Source organism: Pteronotus mesoamericanus, unplaced genomic scaffold (assembly GCF_021234165.1).
Source record: "Pteronotus mesoamericanus isolate MK-2021 breed Mesoamerican mustached bat unplaced genomic scaffold, CSHL_Meso_final contig_94, whole genome shotgun sequence".
In the NCBI taxonomy this organism is placed as follows: domain Eukaryota; kingdom Metazoa; phylum Chordata; class Mammalia; order Chiroptera; family Mormoopidae; genus Pteronotus; species Pteronotus mesoamericanus.
The window spans coordinates 36020055-36026241 of record NW_026555285.1 but is presented as its reverse complement, the minus strand read 5'-3'; the positions used below and the strand labels follow the sequence as shown (position 1 = coordinate 36026241).

Below are 6187 nucleotides of genomic sequence, written 5' to 3'. Positions count from 1 at the left end.
AAACTAATGCAATAAGCAGATTTCTACAGAATCTGGCCAATTAGAAAAGCTTCTGTATCCTTTCCATTTTTTTTTAAATTCCCTGTTGCAGGAAAGAAGGTTGAAGAGATTGGCCAAGGAACATACGTGCATAACTCACAGAAAGAGGCAAGAGCGTGGTGACGGCCAGAGGGAAGGGGATGAAGTCGAGGGGAGGGAGTGAAAGGGAAGCGGATGGGACAGCTTAAACCATAAAAATAAAGTAAAAAATTTAAAAAGTGAAGACGGACTTCTTTTTCAAATGTCCTTTTGCCCTTGTGTGGGAGGTGGTTAACCATCACGTCTGTACTCTCTTTATCTACATAATGGCACGGTCCCTGCTACAAGCATGGACAGAGGGTAAGCGGTCACAGCTAAGTGGGGGAGAAGTAGGCCAGGCACATTTGCTCTTTCTTGCTAATTGATTAGTTCTTTTCTCTGACACCAGTGAGTTTGTCTTTGGTAAACATGTATTCTCAATGCAGCGTTAAGTTCTGAAAAATCTGATTTTTTTAGAGGGAGATAATTATGGGCCTGTAAGAAATCCCTACCATTTTAAGATTTGTTTCAAGAAGAGATGACTAAGTAACCAAGAAAAAGAACTGCATTTGGGGACAAAACACCTACACAACTTTTGCACAGACAGTTTTGACTAGTTTAGCTTCATTGGCACAAAATATTTGGTATTAAGAAAAGAGTTGCATTTCAATGTCACAATATGTTTCACAGAGAACACAAAATGAGTAAAAATAGAAATTTCTTCCCTCCAGTTAGGAGGCTCTTATGGACCAAAGGAAGTAAAGATAGGTCTCCTTCTCTTGGGCACTTAAAGGAAAATAGGCTTCTTTGGAGCCATAAAAGACTGCTCAAAACAGGATCCTTCTGAAACTTATCTACCAGTCAGGAAGATTTCACAGCAACTATTAATACTAGGCAACATTTAACAAAATCTCTTTATTGTAGGCTATTTTCCTATATGACTTTGCAGAAAATTAAACTGCTGTCGAATACAAATCCAGGTACTACCACTTGAATGGTGTAGTAACAACCAGATTTCAAAAAATAAAAATCTGTGAAAATATTATTTCATAAAAATATCTCATTATGTTACAGAAGGCACAGACTCTTGGGTTTTCCCAGAGTATAGAGAAATCTGGTAATAGCACAATTAATTTCTTCTTTTTCATTAAATTTACATATTTAAATTTTGTGGGATATATGAAGAATAGTAACAAGGTGATATTCATAATTCTTGTAATATAAATTTTGTTCCTGCAATTTAGTTTTCTAATTTCCAGGTACTTAAATTATCCTATAGTAACAGCAATTTATATAATTGGATAATAAGACATAATTTCTACATCTGACTATGATTTCATTATTTTATATTCTTTAAGTGTTATGATAATAAAATTCTCTAAGTACTTTAATGCCAAAGAAAATATTTTCTATGAATACTGGAAGAAAACATGTTAACTGGACTTGTTTAAAATTTTGACTGGCAGAAAAAAATGTACATCATGTAGGAAATAAACAAAATTTTTAGACATTTATTTTCTTGTTTATGATTTTCAAATCTTATTAGGCTACATTGTAAAGAGTGCTAAGAGAACATAAAATTTTAATTAAAAAGTGTCAACTGCCTTACTTATTCTGCTATTCTCTAATTTGTCTTTAGCATTTAATTTTAAAATAAGACTCAAGTCCACTCTAAGATTAAAAATAAAATATTTTTAAAAGTTTGTAAATGTGATATATTTACCTTCACTGTTCCGTATTATTTAGGACTATTTAATGTACTGGTTTGAAATTTTTGGACAGATTACAAGCTAAATGAAGATGTATGGTGTTATAGGTTATAAATATTGTAATCTCTTTACATAAAATATTATTTGGAAAAGCTTAATAATAATGTTATGAAATCCATTAGCAAAGGAGAAAAATTATGGATTAGTTACTTAGTTTCTGAATCTTAAGTCATGTGTTAAAGTGTTTAGCTTTAGTCCTTCTTGCTTTATTATCATGAAATAGTCCCAATAGTACATTCAGCTACAGTGTTTTCTAGAAAGACATGTGCCATTTCACCAACTCAATAGCTATGAAAGCGACAGATAATTCTGTGGTTTCTAGAAAGGTGACCTCCAACTCAACCTAAGCTTGAGAGAAATGAAAATTTCCTCTCATTCACATGAACTGTTGTGCCTAATTACAGTAGGAACATGGAAAATAACTTTTATCTAAGAAAATAGCAGTTCCTGAGAGGGTCGGTGCGTGGACATCCAATTGCACACAGTGAATCACAATGAGGCGTTTCCACCTGGGAGAGAAAGAGGGAGCCGGGAGCGCTTGTGCTCCTGGTGCAGGAAATGAGGCGTGCGTCCCTGGTCCCTGGGCGTGAGCAGCCCACGAGCGGGAGTGTGGGTGATGAGAAAGCAAAGGCGGGTGTGGACAAGCTCCGCATGGACAGCATCATCCAGGAGCTGCAGGAAGTGAGAGGTCCAAGCCTGGTGCTAATTCCAAGCTATAGGAGAATGAAATCAAAGGGCTGTGACTAAAATCCCAACCGACCTTTCTAGGGAAAAAAAAAAGGAAAGAAAGACCTAGAATTTGAAGCATCTCGCAAAATATGTGGTGATATCCATGACCAATGGTACTGGGAAGACTTGAGTTAAGGGACTCTCCCCTCCCCCGTTCTCTGTTCTTGTCTCGTTGGTGAGAAATGAATTCAAGCGAGAGACAACATGTATACTAGACATGAGTTAGCAAGATTATTTGTGAAATACACTTAAGCATAACCTGCAAGCCAGCACCGAGCTGGTCGGAATGCCCAGCCTATTGGGGTTTTAGGAGTTTTATGCTTGCAGCCAGTTTCCAGGTGCCCCTCCTCTTCCCTTCTCTGGACCTTGGCATTAACACACAGTTTCAAAGTCTGTCTTTACCAGTTAGTGGAAAGGATACCCACAGAACGTCAAAGGTTCCCCTCCTCCTGCACTATTATGGCTTCTGCTGTGATCTTTGGAGCACCTTGCAATCTTATCTGTCTGGGCTCAGGACTACTGAACTAACAGATGGGACATGCCTCTCTTCCCCTTCCTGCTTTGGTTTTCTATCTGTTCTGCCTAAGGACAATAGTACTATGAATTGTTTTAACTTTTTGAGTATGGCGGTTTTTTACTACAAAGCAACTACCTGTGTCTTAGGGCCTATTTGGACAGGGGAAAGCAGTCACTAGAGACTACCTGCCTCTTAAAGGCATTCGAAATCAAATATCCTGAGAATTTTCTTTTTCCCTTCTCAGCGGAAACCATGAATGTTCCAGCATCAATAAAATTTGTGGATTTTATGATGAATATAAAACAAGATACAACATTGAACTATGAAAAACTCTCACAGAGGGCTTTAACTATTTACCAATAGCAGCCATCATGGATGAGGAAATATTTTGCTGTCATTTAAGTTTATCATCAGATTTTCAATATATGAAGCAGATTCAGCAAATTATATAACCAACTGATGTACCAGAACAAGGTATTATTTGTGATCTTGTGGTCGGACCCCAATATACATGCCTTAGGCTGGGGTGGAAAGGACAGAGGAGCGTCATTTACGTTTGGTGTAGAAGTGGTTGCAAAATCTTTCCATAAGCATGATTTAGATCTTATATGTGGTTGAAGATGGATACAAATTTTTTTTTTTTTTTTTTTTTGCACAGAGGCACTTGGTCACTCTGTTTCCTGCACCCAATTATTGGGGAGATTTTGAGAATGAAGATGCCATGATGAGTGTGGAGAAAACACTAAATGTGCTTTTCAGATTTTAAAACCTGCAGAGAAACAGAAGCTGAATGCCTTGAGATATGCAACACCTCCAAGGGTTATGATCACTAAGCAAGTGAAAAAAATAGCTGTCATTTTCACATGGCCTAGTTGGGAATTGTAACACATAACCTTCCTTTTTAAAACTGTAATGTGTATTAGTCGCTTGATCAAATAGTGTGTTTGTGGTGCCCTCCCTTCTGTTTTTTGAGTTAATTAATGATATTTGCTAGTTATAACAGCAAATGAAAGAAGAAGAAGAAAACTTCACTCCCAAGAAGAAAAGTTTTGTTTTGAAATTCTCTCTTCCTTTTGCAAACAACTTTAAAGATATTGTTAAAGCTGTATGTACACCCCAGGACTGTTTATCCTAAAGGCTAAGTGTACAATTGGTTTTTTTAAAAATTCAGTACAACTCATGAATAATATAAATGCTTGCTTCCTTTAGGATGTAAAAAGAACCTTAGGGTGTTCAATCTGTACAGGTTATTGTCATAAAATGATACCGTTGATTAAAACCATTGTGATTTTTTTTTTAATTTTAAGAATTTTTTTCACAGGGCATGTTTATTGCTCTCATTGTCTTGTCATGTACAAACTGATTTTTATAGCTATCAACATTTTAACCTTTTAACCTTGCCAGAATCACTGGTATTATGTATGTTTAATTAAAGCACGCTTTCCTCTACCATGTACTTAAAATGATGATTAAAGCCATTATTTAAAAAAAGAAAATGATTTGCAATTACAGACATACACCCAAAGTGAATATCAGCTAGAGCTCTGTATCTAGTTTTTAATGAGTTTGTTTTATACAACTTAATATATATTTTATTCAATTTGGACAAATTCTCTTAACCACTGAATGACTAAATATAATTACTTATTTTAAAATCGTATTTGTTTTAAAAGAAACATTTGTGTTTTTTTAACCTGTTCTATGTTTCAAGATATAAAATTTGTCTAAAATATGTGTAATTTAGATGTTGAGTATGATATAAAATTGTTATTGCTGAAAGAAAACTATTAGTAAGTGAGGAATAGAGGCAATAGGAAAATAGAAAGGCATCGTGTTTACCCAATAGAAACAAAGATGTAAAAGAATACTTTTTGGGAAAATTGTTGTAGATAAACAAGACAGAAAGAGACAAGGGTGAGAGAGAGCAGAGAAAGAGAATGAGAATGAGACCAAGAAGGAAGAAAATAGGCAAAGAGGTGGAGTGATCTTGATTGTTTTGACTGCACAAGTGTAGGTTGCCAAGATCCTAGTTAGTGTCTTTCCTGTCTGGGAGACACTGGGCCCAAGCTGCCATGTTCCATTTCTCATTGTCTTGGCAATAGGGACCCCATTTGGTGATAATGAAACTACAATGAGAAAGCCTTCATGTCAATAAAAGAAAACTGTCATCTGAGCAAGTCTATGTATGGCCTATGTATGGGCAAGTCTCTGGAGGTACAGCTGCACCTCCGGAGAAAGGATAAAGAAAAGTTGGTTAGCGTTTTCCGTGTAAAAAGATCCCATCCTCTAGAGGAAGAATGTGACTTATGTTTGTAAATATGTTCAGTAAAGCCTGTGGGCCAGGAGAATTCCTCCAAGTCTAGGCTTCTCGCTTCTCCAGCATGGGAAGGTTTAATCAGTGTCATCTTAACTCTGTCCATCATGTATTGTGTGACGAGATTTTCTCATCAATGCTTTTCGTACATTAGTTTTTGTAAGGAAAATCTGAAATATTCAACACATAAAGCTGGGAAGGCATGATGGTCCCTCTCACAGCACACAATATGGATCTCAGAATAAGTAGCCTTTGAGTCAGAAGGTCCTCCCTCCTCTCACCTTTACTTTGAGGGCTTGGATCTCCTCACAGAGGAGGACTAGATAATGAGTCAACAGTTTGGAATAGTGGACAAACTGATGGTTACCCAGTATTTACGGACTTTGAAAACTATCCTGTACTGATGGGAATACAAATAGACTCTCCAGCATGCCTACCTGGGGTGTGGTTGAGTTACAGATTCTACACCCAGATCAATGTCTTACTAATTTATTGCAGAAGTGTTCTAGAAATGGGAGACATTATTTTCCCTCAAGAAAATATAGAGGAGTGACACCAAGTTAGTAGAAGAGAAAATATTTTTATCAGAGGAGAAAAACTGTCTTAAAAGATAGGAGTTATAAAAGTATTTCCTTAGCCAAGATATGACCATAAAGATATCCAGGAACATCATTGGCATCTAGAATACCTGCAAGGAAATTGGAGGTTCTTTTAAGTGATGAATGGAGCATTAAAGCCCTCCTATTTTCCTTTCTATTCTTCCCTGAATGTGTAGTGTACTAAATTTTGTAAGGAGTCTCT

The 6187-nt window shown here is 36.4% G+C and overlaps 1 pseudogene; it reads left to right on the top strand.

The window, feature by feature from the left end:
• Positions 1-2384: 2384 nt before the first annotated feature.
• LOC129081177 (serine/threonine-protein phosphatase PP1-gamma catalytic subunit A-like) lies at positions 2385-3957 on the top strand (annotated as a pseudogene).
• Positions 3958-6187: the final 2230 nt, after the last annotated feature.